Genomic DNA, 22,721 nt, shown 5'->3' with positions numbered 1-22,721 from the left:
TGTCATCTGCAAATTTGGAGCTATTACATTTAGTTCCCTCATCTAAATCATTAACATATTTTGTGAATAGCTGGGGTCCTAACACCGATTCCTGCGGTACCCCACTGGTCACTGCCTGCCATTAGGAAAAAGACCCATTTATTCTGACACTTTGTTTCCTGTCTACCAACCAATTTTCTATCCATCGCAATACACTACCCCCAATCCCATGCGCTTTAATTTTACATGCTAATCTCTTATGTCGGACTTTGTCGAAAGCCTTCTGAAAGTCCAAATAAACCACATCCACTGGCTCCCCCTCATCAACTCTACTAGTTACATCCTCGAAGAATTCTAGTAGATTTGTCAAGCATGGTTTCCCTTTCGTAAATCCATGCTGACTCTGCCCGATTCTACCACTGTTCTCAAAGTGCTCTGCTATAAAATGTTTGATAACAGACTCCAGAATTTTCCCCACAACTGACATCAGTCTGTAATTCCCTGTTTTCTCTCTACCTCTCTTTTTAGATAGTGGGGTTACATTAGCTATCCTCCAATCTGTAGGAACTGTTCCAGAGTCTATAGAATCTTCGAAGATGACCATATCCACTTTTTGTAGGGCCACTTCCTTAAGTACTCTGGGATGTAGACCATCAGGCCCTTGGGATTTATTGGCCTTCAATCCCATCATATTCCCCAACATCATTTCTCTACTAATAATGATTTCCTTCAGTTCCTCCCTCTCGCTATACCCAGTGTTCCCCAACATTTCTGGTGTGATATTTGTGTCCTCCTTTGTGAAGACAGAAGCAAAGTATGCATTTAGTTGGTCAGCCCTTGGTTTGTTTGCTATAATAAATTCCTCTGTTTCTGATTGTCTTCACCAATCTTTTTCTCTTCATATACCTACAGAAACTTTGACAGTCAGTTTTTCTGTTTCCTGTCAGCTTACTCTCATACTCTATTTTCCCCTTCTTAATCAATCCCTTGGTCCTCCTTTGCTGAATTCTAAATTGCTCCCAATCCTCATGTCTGTTATTTTTTTTGGCTGGTCCAGTTTTCTTTCTAGAACATAGAACATAGAACATAGAAAATACAGCACAGAACAGGCCCTTCGGCCCACGATGTTGTGCCGATCCTTTGTCCTCTGTCAAGGACAATTTAATCTATACCCCATCATTCTCCTTTATCCATATACCTATCTAGAAGCCGTTTGAAAGTCCCTAAAGTTTCTGACTCAACAACTTCCCCAGGCAAGGCATTCCATGCCCCGACCACTCTCTGGGTAAAGAACCTTCCCCTGACATCCCCCTTATATCTCCCACCCTTCACCTTAAATTTATGACCCCTTGTAACGCTTTGCTCCACCCGGGGAAAAAGTTTCTGACTGTCTACCCTATCTATTCCCCTGATCATCTTATAAACCTCTATCATGTCACCCCTCATCCTTCTCCGTTCTAATGAGAAGAGGCCTAGAATGTTCAGCCTTTCCTCGTAAGACTTATTCTCCATTCCAGGCAACATCCTGGTAAATCTCCTCTGCACCCTCTCCAAGGCTTCCACATCCTTCCTAAAATGAGGCGACCAGAACTGCACACAGTACTCCAAATGAGGCCTTACCAAGGTCCTGTACAGCTGCATCATCAACTCACGGCTCTTAAATTCAATCCCTCTGCTAATGAACGCTAACACCCCATATGCCTTCTTCACAGCCCTATCCACTTGAGTTGCAACTTTCAACGATCTATGCACATAGACCCCAAGGTCTCTCTGCTCCTCCACATGCCCAAGAACCCTACCGTTAACCCAGTATTTTGCATTCGTGTTTGTCCTTCCAAAATGGACGACCTCACACTTTTCAGGGTTAAACTCCATCTGCCACTTTTCAGCCCAGCACTGCAACCTATCCAAGTCCCTTTGCAGACAACAATAGCCCTCCTCGGTATCCACAACTCCACCAACCTTTGTATCATCTGCAAATTTACTGACCCACCCTTCGACTTCCTCATCCAAGTCGTTAATAAAAATCACAAACAGGAGAGGACCCAGAACTGATCCCTGTGGCACGCCACTGGTAACTGGGCTCCAGGCTGAGTATTTACCATCTAAGACCACTCTCTGCCTTCTATCAGTTAGCCAATTCTTAATCCAACTGGCCACATTCCCCACTATCCCATGCCTCCTGACTTTCTCCATAAGTCTACCATGGGGGACCTTATCAAATGCCTTACTAAAATCCATGTACACCACATCCACTGGTTTACCCTCATCCACTTGCTTGGTCACCTGCTCAAAGAATTCAATCAGGCTTGTGAGGCAAGACCTACCCCTCACAAAACCGTGCTGACTGTCCCGAATCAAGCAGTGTCTTTCCAGATGCTCAGAAATCCTATCCCTCAGCACCTTTTCCATCAACTTGCCTACCACCGAAGTAAGACTAACTGGCCTGTAATTCCCAGGGTTGTTCCTATTCCCTTTCTTGAACAGGGGCACAACATTTGCCACCCTCCAATCACCTGGTACCACCCCCGTCAACAGAGAAGATGAAAAGATCATTGCCAGCGGCTCTGCAATTTCATCCCTTGCTTCCCATAACATCCTTGGATATACCTTGGGAAGATGGGACCTGTTCAAACAGGACGGGCTGCATCTGAACCAGAGGGGCACCAATATCCTGGGAGGGAGGTTTGCTAGTACTGTTCGGGAGGGTTTAAACTAGTTTGGGAGGGGGATGGGAACCGGACTTGTAGTCCAGGGACCAGTGGGTCCACTCAGAAAGACAAAGAGTGTAGTGAGGTATTGGGGAAGGTAGCACTGTCGCAGAGGACAGATGGGCACGGAGAAGGGTTAAAGTGCGTATACTTCAACGCAAGAAGCATCAGGAATAAGGTGAGTGAATTGAAGGCGTGGATGGGCACTTGGGACTACGATGTTGTGGCCATCACTGAAACGTGGATAGGTGAGGGGGAGGAATGGTTCTTGGAGGTACCTGGTTATAGATGTTTTCATAAGATTAGGAATGGTGGTAAAAGAGGTGGGGGGGTGGCATTGTTAGTTAGAAATAGTGTAACAACTGCTGAAAGAATTTTCGAGGAGGATCTGCCGACTGAGGCACTGTGGGTTGAGGTCAGGAACAGGAAAGGAGCAGTCACCTTGATGGGAGTTTTCTATCGGCCCCCCAATAGCAGCAGGGAGGTGGAAGAGCAGATTGGGAAACAGATTTTGGAAAGGAGCAGAAGTCACAGGGTAGTAATTATGGGGGATTTCAACTTCCCAAATATTGATTGGCAACTCTTTAGATCGAATAGTTTGGATGGGGTAGTGTTTGTGCAGTATGTCCAGGAAGCTTTTCTGACTCAGTATGTAGACTGCCCGACCAGAGGGGAGGCAATATTGGATTTGGTACTAGGTAATGAACCAGGGCAAGTGATAGAGCTGTTGGTGGGCGAGCACTTTGGAGATAGTGATCACAATTCTGTAGCATTCACTGTGGTAATGGAGAGGGATAGGTATGTGCAACAGGGCAAGGTTTACAATTGGGGGAAGGGTAGATATGATGCTGTCAGGCAGGAACTGAGGAGCATAAGTTGGGAGCATATGCTGGCAGGGAAGGGCACGGTCGAAATGTGGAACTTTTTCAAGGAGCAGATAGTAGGGGCCATTGATAAGCATGTCCCTGTCAGACAGGGAAGGGATGGTCATGTGAGGGAACCGTGGTTGACAAGAGAGGTTGAGAGTCTTGTTAGGAAGAAGAAGGATGCGTATATAAGGTTGAGGAAAAAGGGCACAGGCATAGCTCTGGAGGGATACAAGATGGCCAGGAAGGATCTGAAGAAAGGGATTAGGAGAGCTAAGAGAGGGCATGAAAAATGCTTGGCGGGTAGGATAAAAGAAAACCCCAAGGCCTTTTACGCGTATGTCAGAAATATGAGGATGACTAGGGGGACCGTAGGTCCGGTCAAGGACAATAGCGGGAGACTGTGTGTTGAGCCGGAAGAGATAAGTGAGGTTTTGAATGAGTACTTCTCTTCGGTATTTACGAATGAGAAGGGGTGTATTACTGAAGAGGACGGTGTGAAACAGACTGGTAAGCTCGAGGAAGTGCTCGTTAGGAGGGAAGATGTGTTGGGGTTTTTGAATAACTTGAAGATAGACAAGTCTCCCGGGCCTGACGGGGTATATCCAAGGATGTTATGGGAAGCAAGGGATGAAATTGCAGAGCCGCTGGCAATGATCTTTTCATCTTCTCTGTTGACGGGGGTGGTACCAGGTGATTGGAGGGTGGCAAATGTTGTGCCCCTGTTCAAGAAAGGGAATAGGAACAACCCTGGGAATTACAGGCCAGTTAGTCTTACTTCGGTGGTAGGCAAGTTGATGGAAAAGGTGCTGAGGGATAGGATTTCTGAGCATCTGGAAAGACACTGCTTGATTCGGGACAGTCAGCACGGTTTTGTGAGGGGTAGGTCTTGCCTCACAAGCCTGATTGAATTCTTTGAGCAGGTGACCAAGCAAGTGGATGAGGGTAAACCAGTGGATGTGGTGTACATGGATTTTAGTAAGGCATTTGATAAGGTCCCCCATGGTAGACTTATGGAGAAAGTCAGGAGGCATGGGATAGTGGGGAATGTGGCCAGTTGGATTAAGAATTGGCTAACTGATAGAAGGCAGAGAGTGGTCTTAGATGGTAAATACTCAGCCTGGAGCCCAGTTACCAGTGGCGTGCCACAGGGATCAGTTCTGGGTCCTCTCCTGTTTGTGATTTTTATTAACGACTTGGATGAGGAAGTCGAAGGGTGGGTCAGTAAATTTGCAGATGATACAAAGGTTGGTGGAGTTGTGGATACCGAGGAGGGCTATTGTCGTCTGCAAAGGGACTTGGATAGGTTGCAGTGCTGGGCTGAAAAGTGGCAGATGGAGTTTAACCCTGAAAAGTGTGAGGTCGTCCATTTTGGAAGGACAAACACGAATGCAAAATACTGGGTTAACGGTAGGGTTCTTGGGCATGTGGAGGAGCAGAGAGACCTTGGGGTCTATGTGCATAGATCGTTGAAAGTTGCAACTCAAGTGGATAGGGCTGTGAAGAAGGCATATGGGGTGTTAGCGTTCATTAGCAGAGGGATTGAATTTAAGAGCCGTGAGGTGATGATGCAGCTGTACAGGACCTTGGTAAGGCCTCATTTGGAGTACTGTGTGCAGTTCTGGTCGCCTCATTTTAGGAAGGATGTGGAAGCCTTGGAGAGGGTGCAGAGGAGATTTACCAGGATGTTGCCTGGAATGGAGAATAAGTCTTACGAGGAAAGGCTGAACATTCTAGGCCTCTTCTCATTAGAACGGAGAAGGATGAGGGGTGACATGATAGAGGTTTATAAGATGATCAGGGGAATAGATAGGGTAGACAGTCAGAAACTTTTTCCCCGGGTGGAGCAAAGCGTTACAAGGGGTCATAAATTTAAGGTGAAGGGTGGGAGATATAAGGGGGATGTCAGGGGAAGGTTCTTTACCCAGAGAGTGGTCGGGGCATGGAATGCCTTGCCTGGGGAAGTTGTTGAGTCAGAAACTTTAGGGACTTTCAAACGGCTTTTAGATAGGTATATGGATAAAGGAGAATGATGGGGTATAGATTAAATTGTCCTTGACAGAGGACAAAGGATCGGCACAACATCGTGGGCCGAAGGGCCTGTTCTGTGCTGTATTTTCTATGTTCTATGTTCTATGTTCTATACCCCGTCAGGCCCGGGAGACTTGTCTATCTTCAAGTTATTCAAAAACCCCAACACATCTTCCCTCCTAACGAGCACTTCCTCGAGCTTACCAGTCTGTTTCACACCGTCCTCTTCAGTAATACACCCCTTCTCATTCGTAAATACCGAAGAGAAGTACTCATTCAAAACCTCACTTATCTCTTCCGGCTCAACACACAGTCTCCCGCTATTGTCCTTGACCGGACCTACGGTCCCCCTAGTCATCCTCATATTTCTGACATACGCGTAAAAGGCCTTGGGGTTTTCTTTTATCCTACCCGCCAAGCATTTTTCATGCCCTCTCTTAGCTCTCCTAATCCCTTTCTTCAGATCCTTCCTGGCCATCTTGTATCCCTCCAGAGCTATGCCTGTGCCCTTTTTCCTCAACCTTATATACGCATCCTTCTTCTTCCTAACAAGACTCTCAACCTCTCTTGTCAACCACGGTTCCCTCACATGACCATCCCTTCCCTGTCTGACAGGGACATGCTTATCAATGGCCCCTACTATCTGCTCCTTGAAAAAGTTCCACATTTCGACCGTGCCCTTCCCTGCCAGCATATGCTCCCAACTTATGCTCCTCAGTTCCTGCCTGACAGCATCATATCTACCCTTCCCCCAATTGTAAACCTTGCCCTGTTGCACATACCTATCCCTCTCCATTACCACAGTGAATGCTACAGAATTGTGATCACTATCTCCAAAGTGCTCGCCCACCAACAGCTCTATCACTTGCCCTGGTTCATTACCTAGTACCAAATCCAATATTGCCTCCCCTCTGGTCGGGCAGTCTACATACTGAGTCAGAAAAGCTTCCTGGACATACTGCACAAACACTACCCCATCCAAACTATTCGATTCTGTTTAATGATCACTCACAGGATGTTGATGGTGCGAGATTCAGTGATGGTTTGATTATTTCTTGTTTAAGATGGTCATTGCCTGGCACTTGTGTGGTGCAAATGTTACTTATCACTTATCAGCCTGAGCCTGGCTGTCATCCAGTTATTGTTGCACGTGGACACAGACTGCTTCACTATCTGAGGTGTTGTGATACTGAACACTGTGTAATCATCAGTGAGAATCCCCACTTCTGACCTTAAGTTGGAGGGAAGGCCATTGATGCAGGAGTTGAAGACGAACATGGCTGAGACCACTACCCTGAGGAACTCCTGCAGCAATGTTGTGAGTCTTAGATGTTTTCCTTCCGACATCCACAACCATCTTCCTTTCTGCTACTCAGAGAATGTTGACAGTGCAGTAGGAGGCCATTCGGCCCATCGTGTCTGCACCGGCTGTCTGAAAGAGCAACTCCCTCAGTTCCATTGCTCTCGGTATGACTCCAATCAGTGGAGAGTTTTCCACAATTCCTGCTGACTTCAATTTGCTCGGAATCCTTAATGCCACACTTAGTCAAATGCTGCCTTGATGTCAAGTGCAGTCACTCTCACCTCACCTCTTGTATTTGGGGAAATGGTGCCACAGTGAGAATGTCACTGAACTAGTAATCAAGAGTCCCAGGCTAATGCCCTGTGCACACAGGTTCAAATTCCAGCAGAGCAGCTGGTGGAATTTAAATTCAATTAATTGAAAATAAATCTGGTCTCAGTAATGGTGCCATGAAACTATCATTAATTGTTATAAAAACACATCTGGCTCACTAATGCCCTTGACAGAAGAAAATCTGCCATCCTACAAGTGACTGCAGACCCACAGCAATGTGGTTGACTCTTAACTCCCCTCTGAAGTGGCCTCGCAAGCCATTCAGTTGTCAAGGGCAATTAGGGATGGGAAAAACATGCTGACCTTCCCAGTGATGCCCCTATCCCATGAAATAATTAAGAAAATCGTTGATTCGTAGTGCAGAACTTGAGGATTGTTGAAAACAGATACGTGTTGTCGAACCTTGCACTCATCAGGACAACCACAAGAATAACCAATGTAAAATAAAATCAACTTATACTGCATGAGAAGAGAGTGCTGATTGGTTGGCCAGTGAACTTAATTGGTAGAGGTGTTGCCATGGAGAATGCACCAGTTTACGTTGCCTGACAGTTAACTTCCAACTTTGCTGAAATTTAAACCAGTAAGCTTGACTCTGATTGATCAATGCCTGAGGAATGAACCAGCAGGAAAATAATTAATCTCTTTTGTCCATGCTTGGATCAAAGTTGTAATGAGGTTTGGAGCTGAGTTGTCCTGGCAGACCAAAACTGAACATTGATAAACAGGTCATGGATGGGTGGGTGCTGCTTGATAGCACTATCGATGACACCTTCCTTTACTTGGTTTGTTCTTTTATGGCTACTTTTAGTGATTGGTGCATTTGTCCTCAGAGATCCCTTTGTCCCTCTACCACATCTGGACTCACACCTTCCAAGTCTGAGATTTTTTTGAACAGGGTTACAAGTGCTTCCATTTTTCTTCAATATTTTGAAGGACTTGTTTTTAGGGGTTTTAAACTGATTCCATCGATGCTGGAACTTTGTGTTTTTTTTTTAGAAAAGTAAAAGAGGTTATCAGGAGATCTCTTGGACTGAGCTTGTAAACAACAGTTACTGGAAGAGTCAAGGAGTGCCAAAAACATACCCTTTCTGGAAGTCACCTGTCCCCAGACAATCACCCAGCAGGGGTTCACCCAACATAGGGAAAATGTTCACCAAGCAGTTACAGGTCCAGGTCCACAGCTGGCAGGAAGCTTGACACCATCCCTGGCCTCGCCTTGTTCAGTGAGTGGGGGGGAGGGGTGGTGGGCTGTGTTAATAAAACAGTTGGAGAAAACCTGCCAAGGGAGCAAACCCCAACTCATTCTGTTCCATCTCCCTGAAAAGTCTGCCAATCTTTCCATCTCTTCGAGAAGCTCTGAGAAACGAGTGTAAGAAACAGACTGGAACTGTTGCTGCATTTATCCTGGAAAGCCGGTCCAAAGAATTAACAAGTATCTGGCCAAGTATTCCTTCTGTCTTTCTTTTTGCTATGGAGCTCCAAAGAGTAATTCTCTCGTGTGTGTGTGTGTGTGTGTGTGTGTGTGTGTGTGCGTGTGCGTGCGTGTGTGCGTGTGCGTGCGTGTGTGCGTGTGCGTGCGTGTGATCATAGTCTCATAAGGTTTAGGTTAGTTATAGAAAATGACATGGAACAATGCATAGTAAAATAATTAATTGGGAGGGTCAAATTCAGTGGAGTGAGAACGATCTAGCCCAGGTAAACTGGAATCAAAGACTGGGAGACAAAATTGTCATGGAACAATGGACTAACTTTAAAGTGCAGGTGGTTTGGGTACAATCGAAGTATGATCCTACAAGGGGCAAAGATAGGAGGAACAAAACCAGGGCTCCCTGATGACGAGAGAATTTCGAATAAGATGAAGCAGAAAAAGGGTGTTTACTCTTGTTGTCAGGTTGACAATACAATGTCAAGCCAGGCTGAATACAGAAAGTTCGGAAGGAAAGTGAAAAAATGAATAAGAGAAGCAAAGAGAGAGTATGGGTAGAGACTGTCATCGAAGAGAAAGGAAAATCCAAAGGTCTTCAATCAGAAAATGAATAGTAAAAAGTATTGTAAACGGAAGAATGGTGATGATTGGGGACTAAGAACAGGATTTAGACATTGAGGCAAGGATGGGGCCGAGCTACTAACTGAGTACTTTGCATATGTTTTTACCAAGGAAGAAGATGCTGCCTCGCTCATGGTGAAAGAGATGGTAATTGGGACACTGTATGGGCTATAATTTGATAAAGAGGAAGGTATAGAATGGCTGGCAGTACTTAAAGTTGATATATCACCAGAGACAGTACTGAGGGAAGTAAGGGTGGAACTTGCAGAAGCACTGGGCATTATCTTCCAAACTTCCTTAGATACAGAGGTGGTGCCAGAAGACTGGGGAATTGTAAATCTTGACACTTGCTCATAAACAAATAGAAGGAAAAACCTCAAAACTACAGGCTAGTCAGTTTAACCTCAGTGATGGGAAAGATGTTAAAACCAATAATCTGTAACAAAATTAACAGTCATTTGGACAAACATCGATTAACTAAGGAAAGCCAGCATGGATTTGTTAAAGGTAAATCGTGTAACTTGATTGAGCTCCTTGATAAGGTAATATCGAGGGACGATGAAGGTAATGCAGTTGATGTGATGTACGTGGACTTCCAAAAGGCATTTGATAATGTGTCACGTGAAAGAATTGTCAGCAAAAGTAAAGCCCATGGAATAAAGGAGGCAGTGACAGTAGGTATACAAAGTTATCTGAGTGATAGGAAACAGAGTGTAGTGGTGAACAGTTGTATTTTGGACTGGAGGAGTTTATATAGTGGGATTTCCCATGGGTCATTATTAGGATCACTGCTTTTCCAGATCTATATTAATGACACAGATTTGGGTTTACCGGGCACAATTTCAAAATATGTAGATGACACAAAACTTGGAAGCATTGTGAACACTGAGGAGGGTAGTTATAGATTTCAGTAGAACATAGAAAACAGGGTGAAATAGGTGGACCTGTGGCAGATGAAATTTAATTCAGAGAAGAATGAAATAATTCATTTTGGTCGGAAAAATGAGGAGAGGCAATATAAACTAAACAATATTATTCTAACACTGATGCGGGAGCAGAGGGACCTGGGAATATATGTGCGTAAATTGTAGAAGGTGGCAGGGCAGGTTGAGAAAGTGGTTAAAAAGGCAATCGCGATCCTGGGCTTTATAAATGGAAACAAACAGTACAAAAGCAGGGAGGTTATGGTGAACATTTACAAAACGCTGGCTCAGCCTCAACTGGAATATTCTGTCCACTGTTGGGCACGACACTTGAGGAAGGATGTGAAGGTATTTGAGCGGGTGCAGAAGATATTCCAGAGATGAGGGACTTTTTGACGTGGATAGATTGGAGAAGCTGCTGCTGTTCTGTTTGGAGAAGAGAAGGGTGAGAGGAGATTTGATAGAAGTGTTCAAAATGATGAGGGGTCTAGGCAGGGTAGTGGAGGAGATCGGAGTCCCATTGACAGACAGGGTGAAAACAAGAGAACACCATGAGCTGAATCGACTCATTCTGTGCTTTAAAATTCAATGATTCTAATGGCTGTGGGGCTTTAAACCAAGGTCTATACGGGCAAAGTAGGCACTGTACCACTGAGTTACACTCACGATTAGAGTTAACAGCAATGCACATGGATTTCTTCCTGTCTCAGCAACAAGCAGTTACTCAGACATTAGGATGTGTTCACAATATTCAGTGTTGGCTGCACTTCACAGGACTCTTTGACTTTCCCAAATAAGTTAGGGCAAAAACAGCTACACTGTCGAAGAGCAGAACAGGAACCTCATAGTTAGTAAAAGGCCTTTCGTGCAGCAACTGATCATCTGTACTGAACAACAAGCTCCTTCCTCTACTTATACTTCAGAGGAAGAAAACCAATCAACAAGCAGATCTCCCTCTGCACTCTCTGTGTGATCATTGCATGTGAAACGACTCGGCAGCATGGCAAGACTCCAGATAATAAGACTCCATATCTAACCTGGGCTACACGGAGATAAGGAAACTGAGCATCCAAGGCTGGTCTTCAAAAGCCTTGCTTACTTAACTTTTTAGGCTGTTGTCACACGGAAGCCTTTCTCTATTCACTCTCCCAACATCTCGCCAAAATTATAGGCAACTATGCAATGATGAACATTTCACTCAGAGGCTATCCTCCACTTAGCCTGAGTTGTCTTATAGCTCTGCTAGTGCAGAATGTGATTGAATCCAATTCAACCTTTGCAACCAACCCAACGATGACTGTAAATGAGATATTCATCCACATCAACACCAGGGCTATTGTTCCTGAGACTGTTCATCCACATCAACACCAGGGCTATTGTTCCTGAGACTGTTCATCTACATCAACACCAGGGCTATTGTTCCTGCCATTGTTCATCCACCTCAACACTAGGGCTATTATCCCTGAGACTGTTCATCCACATCAACACCAGGGCTATTGTTCCTGAGACTGTTCATCCACATGAACACCAGGGCTATTGTTCCTGAGACTGTTCATCCACATCAACACCAGGGCTATTGTTCCTGAGACTGTTCATCCACATCAACACCAGGGCTATTGTTCCTGAGACTGTTCATCCACATCAACACCAGGGCTATTGTTCCTGAGACTGTTCATCCACATCAACACCAGGGCTATTGTTCCTGAGACTGTTCATCAATATCAGCACCAGGGCTATTGTTCCTGAGACTGTTCATCCATATCAACACCAGGGCTATTGTTCCTGAGACTGTTCATCCACATCAACACCAGGGCTATTGTTCCTGAGACTGTTCATCAATATCAGCACCAGGGCTATTGTTCCTGAGACTGTTCATCCACATCAACACCAGGGCTATTGTTCCTGAGACCGTTCATCCACATCAACACCAGGGCTATTGTTCCTGAGACTGTTCATCCATATCAGCACCTGAGATCACAACAAAATAATTTGCAAATCGTGGTTTGAAGAAATTTCTAAAGATTATAATTTTTTTCCAACCTGTCTAATAAACATATTTCATTACAGAAAGCGAAAAACAGTTCATTAACTCAGTTTGTTCAGTGGACTGTAACTAATATCACTGCTCACATTCCCTAGATGACTGTCCCCCTGGAGGTTGCTCTGTGCTATTAATAAAGGATCCTCTGAAGAAGTCTCTGATTTGGTGTTTAACACAAGAAATGGAATACCCTGTAATATATCGGATCGAGCTCATTTACTACCCATTTCTTGCAGCCATCAGTATTCCTGGTAAGGCAGTGAAGTGACATGGTGAAAGTTGAATGTCAATGTGTGACTGTTCATAATACATTTTCCTATTTGCTGCTGTCAGTTTTTTTTATTCATTTATGGGATGTGGGCATCACTGGCTAGGCCAGCATTTATTGCTCCTTCCGAATTGCCCCTGAGAAGGAGACGGTGAGCTGCCTTTTTAAACTGCTGCAGTCCATGTGAGGTAGGATTTTGACCGAGAGACAGTGAAGGAACGGCGATATAGTTTCAAGTCAGGATGGTGTGGTGACTTGGATGGGAACTTGCAGGTGGTGATGTTCCTATGCATCTGCTGCTCTTGTCCTTCGAGGTGGTAGAGGTCGCGGGTTTGGATTCTAAGGAGTCTTGGTGCTTTGCTGCCACTGTGTGTCGGTGGTGGAGGGAATGAATGTTTGTAGATGGGGTGCCAATCAAGCAGGTTGCCTTGTTCTGGATGGTGTCGAGCTGCTTGGGTGTTGTTGGAGCTGCACCCATCCAGGTAAGTGGAGAGTATTCCATCACACTTCTGACTTGTGCCTTGTCGATGGTGGACAGTCTTTGGGGAGTCAGAAGGTGAGTTACTCGCCGTAGGATTCCTAGCCTCTTGTAGCCACAGTATTTATATGACTACTCCAGTTCAGTTTCTGGTCAATGGTAGCGCCTAGAATGTTGATAGTGGGGGATTCAGCGATGGTAATGCCATTGACTGTCAAGGAGAGATGGTTAGATTCTCTCTTGTTGGAGATGGTCACTGCCTGGCACTTGTGTGGCGCAAATGTTACTTGCCACTTATTAGCCCAAGCCTGGATATTGACCAGGTCTTGCTGCTCAGATGATTGACCTCCAACAACCACAGCCATCTTCCTTTGCGCTAGGTATGACTCCAATCAGCAGAGAGTTTTCCCCCTGATTCCCATTGACTCCAGTTTTGCTAGGACTCCTTGATGCCATACTTGGTCAAATGCTGCCTTGATGTAAAGGGCAGTCACTCTCACCTCACCTCTTGAGTTCAGCTCTTTTGACCATGTTTGAACCAAGGCTGTAATGAGGTCAGGAGCTGAGTGGCTCTGGTAGAACCCAAACTGAGCATCATTGAGCAGGTTATTGTGAAGCAAGTGCCGCTTGATGGCGCTGTTGATGACACCGTCCATCACTTTACTGATGATTGAGAGTAAACCGATGGGGCGGTAATTGGCCGGGTTGGACTTGTCCTGCTTTTTGAGCACAGGACATACCTGAGCAATTTTCCACATTGCCGGGCAGATGCCAGTGTTGTAGCTATACTGGAACAGCTTGGCTCGGGGTGCGACAAGTTTTGGTGCACAGGTCTTCAGTACTATTGCCGGAATATTGTCAGGATCCATAGCCTTTGCAGTATCCAGTGCCTTCAGTCATTTCTTGATATCACATGGAGTGAATCGAATTGGCTGAAATTTGGCATCTGTGATGCTGGGGGCTTCAGGAGGCGGCCAAGATGGATCATCAACTCAGCACTTCTGGCTGAAGATTGTTGGAAATGCTTCAGTCTTATCTTTTGCACTGATGTGCTGGGCTCCCCCATCATTGAGGATGGGGATATTTGTGGAGCCACCTCCTCCAGTTAGTTGTTTAATTGTCCACCACCATTCACGGCTGGATGTGGCAGGACTGCAGAGCTTAGATCTGAGCGTTGGTTATTGGATTGCTTAGCTCTGTCTATTGCATGCTGCTTATGCAATTTGTATGCAAGTAGTCCTGGGTTGACCCTCATTTTGAGGTATGTCTGGTGCTGCTCCTGGCATGCCCTCCTGCACTCTTCATTGAACAAGGCTTGGTCTCCTGGCTTGATGGTAATGGTAAAGTGGGGGATATACTGGGTCAAGAGGTTACAGATTGTGGTTGAGGAAAATTCTGCTGCTGCTAATGGCCCACAGCACCTCATGGATGCCCAGTTTTGCATTGCGAGATCTGTTCAAAATCTATCCTAGTCAGCACGGTGATAGTGCCACACAACACGATGGATGGTATCCTCAATGTGAAGGCAGGACGTCGTCTCCACAAGGACTGTACGGTGGTCACTCCTACCAATACTATCATGGACAGAAGCATCTGCATTAACCAGATTGGATAGGACGAGGTCAAGTATGCTTTTGCCTCGTGTTGGTTCCCCCACCACCTGCCGCAGACCCAGTCTGGAAGCTATGTCCTTTAGTACTTGGCCAGCTCGGTGAGTAGTGGTGCTACCGAGCCACTCTTGGTCATGGACATTGAAGTCCCCCGCCCAGAGTATATTTTGTACAGTTGCCACCCTCAGTGCTTCCTCCAAATGGTGAAGTGCCAATTGATTGTTTTCTTTTCCTAATTTGATGACTGAACTAAAAGTCGAACACTTCTTGTATTTTAAACACAGAAAATGCTAAAAAAATCAATTTCCTTTAATGGTTGCAATAGAAATTCACCATAGAGACTGCACAGACTTCAGATAAGAAATAAATTAGCAGTTTAAAATGTGCTGATGATGTTAAGTGGGTTACAAATGTATCATAAGGATTCGTAGTGTCATTATATTATAATTTTATTTTATAATACGATTGGTGTTACTGCAGATGTTTCTCTTGTTTGCATGGATTTGAATCAAGCTTTGTTTATGTTTCTGAATGGAAGTGGAAGGTAAACCTGGTGATTTCTGTTACTGGTGCATGACCCACCCCATCAGACTTTTCCATTCTTCACTTTACCCAGTCAATGTTTAAAAAGAGGACAAGATCTCACTCTCCATGTTGTACAGACCAGATCCCAACAGAGTGAGACTGCACTCTTCATGTTGTACAGATTATAACCCAACAGAGTGAGAGTGCACTCTTCATGTTGTACAGATTATAAACCAACAAGGTGAGAGTGCACTCTCTATGTTGTACAGACTATAACCCAACAGGGTGAGAGTGCACTCTCTATGTTGTACAGACCATAACCCAACAGGGTGAGAGTGCACTCTCTATGTTGTGCAGATTATAAACCAACAGGGTGAGAGTGCACTCTCTATGTTGTACAGACGATAACCCAACAGGGTGACAGTGCCCACTCCATGTTGTACAGATTATAAACCAACAGGGTGAGAGTGCACTCTCTGTGTTGTACAGCCTATAACCCAACAGGGTGAGCGTGCACTCTCTATGTTATACGGACTATTACCCAACAGGGCGGGAATGCACTCTCCATGTTGTACAGACTAGAACCAAACAGGGTGAGAGTGAACTCTCCGAGTTGTACAGACGAGAATCCAACAGGGTGAGAGTGCACTCTGCAAGTTGTGCAGACCGTAACCCAACATGGTGAGAGTGCACTCTCTATGTTGTCCAGACTATAACCCAACAGGGTGAGAGTGCACTCTCTATGTTATACGGACTATAAACCAACAGGGCGGGAATGCACTCTCCATGTTGTACAGACTAGAACCAAACAGGGTGAGAGTGAACTCTCCATGTTATACAGGTGATAACCCAACAGGGTGAGAGTGCACTCTCCATGTTGTACAGTCGACAACACAACAAGGTGAGAGTGCACTCTCCATGTTGTACAGACTATAACACAACAGAGTGAGTGTGCACTCTCCATGTTGTGCAGTCTACAACACAACAGGGTGAGAGTGCACTCTCCATGTTGTACAGACCATAATCCAACAGGGCGAGAGTGCACTCTCCATGTCGGACAGACCAGAATCCAACAGGATGAGGGTGCACTCGCCATTTTATACAGACGAGAACCCAACAGGGCGAGAGTGCACTCACTATTTTATACAGACGAAAACCCAACAGGATGAGAGTGCACTCTCCATGTTGTACAGACGAGAACCCAACAGGGTGAGGGTGCACTCTCCATGTTGAACAGACAGTATCCCAACAGGGTGAGAGTGGACTCTCCATGTTGCACAGACTGTAACCCAACAGGGCGAGAGTGATATCTCCATGTTGTACAGACTATAACCCAACAAGGCGAGAGTGCACTCTCTATGTTGTACAGACTGTAACCCAACAGGGGGAGAGTGCACTCTCCATGTTGCACAGACTGTAACCCAACAGGGCGAGAGTGCACTCTCTATGTTGTGCAGACCATAATCCAACAGGGCGAAAGCGCACTCTCCATGTTGTACAGACCATATCCCAACAGTGTGAGTGTGGACTCTCTATGTTGTGCAGACAGAAAACCAAAAGGGTGAGAGTGCACTCACGATGTTGTACAGACTATAACCCAACAGGGTGAGAGTGCACTCTCCATGATGTACAGACCGTATCCCAACAGGGTAAGAGTGGACTCTCTATGTTGCACAGACTGTAACCCAACAGGGCGAGAGTGATATCTCCATGTTGCACAGACTGGAACCCAACAGGGTGAGAGTGCACTATCCATGTTGGACTGACCATTATTCAATAGGGCGAGAGTGCACTTTCTATGTTGTACAGACCATATCCCAACAGTGTGAGTGTGGACTCTCTTTGTTGCACAGACTGTAACCCAACAGGGTGAGAGTGCACTCTCCATGTTGTACAGACCATAATCCAACAGGGCGAAAGCGCACTCTCAATGTTGTACAGACCATATCCCAACAGTGTGAGTGTGGACTCTCTATGTTGTACAGACAGAAAACCAACAGGGTGAGAGTGCACTCACGATGTTGTACAGACTATAACCCAACATGGTGAGTGTGCACTCTCCATGTTGTAGAGACCGTATCCCAACAGGGTAAGAGTGGACTCTCTATGTTGTGCAGACTGTAAACCAACAGGGTGAGAGTGCACTCTCCATGTTGTACAGGCTATAGCCCAACAGGACGACAGTGCACTCTCCATGTAGTACAGACCATAATCCAACAGGGTGAGATTGCACTGTCCACGTTGTACAGACGAGAACCAACAGGGTGAAAGTGCGCTCTCCATGTTGTACAGACTGTAACCCAACAGGGTGAGTGTGCACTCTCCATGATGTGCAGACCGTATCCCAACAGGATGAGAGTGAACTCTCCATGTTGTACAGACTGGAACCCAACAGGGTGAGAGTGCACTCTCCATTTTATACAGACGAGAACCCACCAGGGTGAGAGTGCACTCTCCAGGCTGTGCAGTCGATAACACAACAGGGTGAGAGTGCAATCTCCATTTTGAACAGACCATTATCCAACAGGGCGAGATTGCACTCTCCATGTTGTGCAGACGAGAACCCAACAGGGTGAGAGTGCAATCTCCATGTTCAGCAGACCAGAATCCAACAGGGTGAGAGTGCAATCTCCATGTTCTGCAGACCAGAACCCAACAGGGTGAGAGTGCACTCTCCATTTTGAACAGACCATAATCCAAAAGGATAAGAGTGCACTCTCCATGTTGTACAGACCATAATCCAACAGGGTGAGAGTGCATTCTCCATGTTGTACAGACCATAACCCAACAATGCGAGAGTGCACTCTCCATGCTTTACATACTATAACCCAACAGGGTGAGAGTGCACTCTCCATGTTGTACAGACTATACCCCAACAGAGAGAGAGTGCACTCTCCATGTTGTACAGACTATAACCCAAAAGGGCAGGAATGCAGTCTCCATCTCGTACAGACTATAACCCAACAGGGTGAGAGTGATCTATCTGTGTTGTGCAGACATTAACCCAACAGGGTGAGAGTGCACTCTCCATGTTGTGCAGACCATAATCCAAAAGCGTGAGAGTGCACTCTCCATGCTGTACAGACCATAATCCAACAGCGTGAGAGTGCACTCTCCATGCTGTCCAGACCTTCATCCCACAGGGTGAGAGTACACTGTCCACATTGGACAGACGAGAACCCAACAAGGCAGGAATGCACTCTCCGTCTTGTACAGACTGTAACCCAACAGGGTGAGAGTGATTTCTCTGTGTTGTGCAGACTTTCACACAACAGGGTGAGTGCGCCCTCTCCATGTTGTACAGACTGCAACCCAACAGGGTGAGAGTGCACTCTCCATGGTGTACAGGCTATAACCCAACAGGGCAGGACTGCACTCTCCATGCTGTACAGACAAAAAGCCAAAAAGGTGAGAGTGCACTCTCCATGTTGTACAAACTATAACCCAACAGGGAGAGAGTGCACTCTCCGTGTGGTACAGATGAGAACCCAACAGGGTGAGAGTGCAGTCTCCATTTTGTACAGACCAGAACCCGAAAGGGCACTCTCCATTTTGCACAGACCATAATCCAACAGGGTGAGAGTGCATTCTCCATGTTGTACAGACCGTAACCCAACAGGGTGAGAGTGCACTCTGCAAGTTGTGCAGACCGTAACCCAACAAGGTGAGAGTGCACTCTCCATGTTGTCCAGACAGTAACCCAACAGGGTGAGAGTGCACTCTCCATGTTGTACAGACAGTAACCCAACAGGGTGAGTGTGCACTCTCCATGTTGTGCAGACCGTACCCCGACAGGGTGAGAGTGGACTCTTTATGTTGTACAGACTGTAACCCAACAGGGTGAGAGTGCACTCTCCATGCTGCACAGTCTATAACACAACAAGGTGAGTGTGCACTCTCCATGTTGTACAGTCGACAACACAACAAGGTGAGAGTGCACTCTCCATGTTGTACAGACTATAACACAACAGAGTGAGTGTGCACTCTCCATGTTGTGCAGTCTACAACACAACAGGGTGAGAGTGCACTCTCCATGTTGTACAGACCATAATCCAACAGGGCGAGAGTGCACTCTCCATGTCGGACAGACCAGAATCCAACAGGATGAGGGTGCACTCGCCATTTTATACAGACGAGAACCCAACAGGGCGAGAGTGCACTCTCTATTTTATACAGACGAAAATCCAACAGGATGAGAGTGCACTCTCCATGTTGTACAGACGAGAACCCAACAGGGTGAGGGTGCACTCTCCATGTTGAACAGACAGTATCCCAACAGGGTGAGAGTGGACTCTCCATGTTGCACAGACTGTAACCCAACAGGGCGAGAGTGATATCTCCATGTTGTACAGACTATAACCCAACAAGGCGAGAGTGCACTCTCTATGTTGTACAGACTGTAACCCAACAGGGGGAGAGTGCACTCTCCATGTTGCACAGACTGTAACCCAACAGGGCGAGAGTGCACTCTCTGTGTTGTGCAGACCATAATCCAACAGGGCGAAAGCGCACTCTCCATGTTGTACAGACCATATCCCAACAGTGTGAGTGTGGACTCTCTATGTTGTGCAGACAGAAAACCAAAAGGGTGAGAGTGCACTCACGATGTTGTACAGACTATAACCCAACAGGGTGAGAGTGCACTCTCCATGTTGTACAGACCGTATCCCAACAGGGTAAGAGTGGACTCTCTATGTTGCACAGACTGTAACCCAACAGGGCGAGAGTGATATCTCCATGTTGTACAGAATATAACCCAACAGGGCGAGAGTGCACTCTCTATGTTGTACAGACAGTAAACCAACAGAGTGAGAGTGGACTCTCTATGTTGCACAGACTGGAACCCAACAGGGTGAGAGTGCACTATCCATGTTGGACTGACCATTATTCAATAGGGCGAGAGTGCACTTTCTATGTTGTACAGACCATATCCCAACAGTGTGAGTGTGGACTCTCTTTGTTGCACAGACTGCAACCCAACAGGGTGAGAGTGCACTCTCCATGTTGTACAGACCATAATCCAACAGGGCAAAAGCGCACTCTCTATGCTGTACAGACCATAATCCAACAGCGTGAGAGTGCACTCTCCATGCTGTCCAGACCTTCATCCCACAGGGTGAGAGTACGCTGTCCACATTAGACAGACGAGAACCCAACAAGGCAGGAATGCACTCTCCGTCTTGTACAGACTGTAACCCAACAGGGTGAGAGTGATTTCTCTGTGTTGTGCAGACTTTCACACAACAGGGTGAGTGCGCCCTCTCCATGTTGTACAGACTGCAACCCAACAGGGTGAGAGTGCACTCTCCATGGTGTACAGGCTATAACCCATCAGGGCAGGACTGCACTCTCCATGCTGTACAGACAAAAAGCCAAAAAGGTGAGAGTGCACTCTCCATGTTGTACAAACTATAACCCAACAGGGAGAGAGTGCACTCTCCGTGTGGTACAGATGAGAACCCAACAGGGTGAGAGTGCAGTCTCCATTTTGTACAGACCAGAACCCGACAGGGCACTCTCCATTTTGCACAGACCATAATCCAACAGGGTGAGAGTGCATTCTCCATGTTGTACAGACCATAACCCAACAGGGTGAGAGTGCACTCTCCATGCTGTAAAGATCAGAACCCAACAGGGCACTCTCCATGTCGTACAGACCATAACCCAACAGGGCGAGATTGCATTCTCCATGTTGTACAGACAAGAACCTAACAGGGTGAGAGTGCACTGTCCATGTTGTGCAGACCATAACCTAACAGGGCGAGATTGCACTCTGCAATTTGAACAGACCATAATCCAAAAGGATAAGAGTGCACTCTCCATGTTCCACAGACCAGAACCCAACAGGACGAGTGTGCACTCTCCATGTTGCACAGACCGTAACCAGATAGGAGAAGAATGCACTCCCCATGATGTACAGACCATAACCCAACAGGGCGAGACTGCACTCTCCATGTTGTACAGACCATAACCCAACAGGATGAAAGTGCACTCTGCCTGTTGTACAGATGAGCACCCAACAGGGTGAGAGCGATCTTTCCATGTTATACAGACTACAACCCAACAGGGCGGGAATGCACTCTCCATGTTGTGCAGACCATAATCCAACAGGGTGATAGTGTACTCTCCATGTTGTACAGACCATAACCCAACAAGGCGAGAGTGCACTCTCCATGTTGAACAGATAAGAACCCAACAGGGTGAGAGTGCACTCTCCATGTTGTACAGACTATATAACCCAACAGGGTGAGAGTGCACTCTCCATGTTATACAGATGATGACCCAACAAGGTGAGAGTGCACTCTCCATGTTGTACAGATAAGAACCCAACAGGGTGAGAGTGCACTCTCCATGTTGTACAGACTATATAACCCAACAGGGTGAGAGTGCACTCTCCATGTTATACAGGTGATGACCCAACAAGGTGAGAGTGCACTCTCCATGTTGTACAGATAAGAACCCAACAGGGTGAGAGTGCACTCTCCATTTTAGACAGACGAGAACCCAACAGGGTGAGAGTGCACTCTCTAGGCTGTGCAGTCGATAACACAACAGGGTGAGAGTGCAATCTCCATGTTGTGCAGACCATAACCCAACAGGGTGACAGGGTGAGAGTGCACTCTCCTTGCTGTGCAGACCAGAACCCAGCAGGGCATTCGCCATGTTGTACAGACCATAATCCAAAAGGATAACAGTGCACTCTCCATGTTGTACAGACCAGAACCCAACAGGGCGAGTGTGCACTCTGCCTATTGTACAGATGAGCACCCAACAGGGTGAGAGAGATCTGTCCATGTTGCACAGAGTATACCCCAACAGAGTGAGAGTGCACTCTCCGTGTTTACAGTCTATAACACAACAGGGTGAGAATGCACTCTCCATTTTATACAGACGAGAACCCAACAGGGTGAGAGTGCACTCTCCATGTTGTCCAGACGAAAACCCAACAGGGTGAGAGTGCGCTCTCCATGTTGTCCAGACGAAAACCCAACAGGGTGAGACAGCACTCTCCATGTTGGACAGACGAGAACCCAACAAGGTGAGAGTGCACTCTCCATGCTGTACAGAATGTAAACCAATAGGATGAGTGCGCACTCTCCATGTTGGACAGACCGTTTCCCAACAGGGTGAGAGTGGACGCTCTTTGTAGTGCAGACTGTAACCCAACAGGGCGAGAGTGCACTCTCCATGTTGTACAGACCATAACCCAACAGGGTGGGAATGCACTCTGCAAGTTGTGCAGACCGTAACCCAACAGGGTGAGAGTGCACTCTCCATGTTGTACAGACAGTAACCCAACGGGATGAGAGTGGACTCTCCATGTAGTACAGACCGCATCCCGACAGGGTGAGAGTGGACTCTCTATGTTGTACATACTGTAACCCAACAGAGTGAGAGTGCACTCTCTATGCTGTATAGTCTATAACAAATCAGGGTGAGAGTGCACTCTCCATGTTGGACAGACGAGAACCCAACAGGGTGAGTGTGCACTCTCCATGTTGTACACTCTGCAACACAACAAGGTGAGAGTACACTCTCCATGTTGTACAGACTATAACCCAACAGAGTGAGTGTGCACTCTCCATGTTGTACAGTCTACAAC

Source organism: Heterodontus francisci, chromosome 29 (genome assembly GCF_036365525.1).
Source record: "Heterodontus francisci isolate sHetFra1 chromosome 29, sHetFra1.hap1, whole genome shotgun sequence".
Lineage (NCBI taxonomy): Eukaryota > Metazoa > Chordata > Chondrichthyes > Heterodontiformes > Heterodontidae > Heterodontus > Heterodontus francisci.
The sequence above is the reverse complement of the archived record's forward strand: the minus strand, read 5'-3'. Positions refer to the sequence as shown.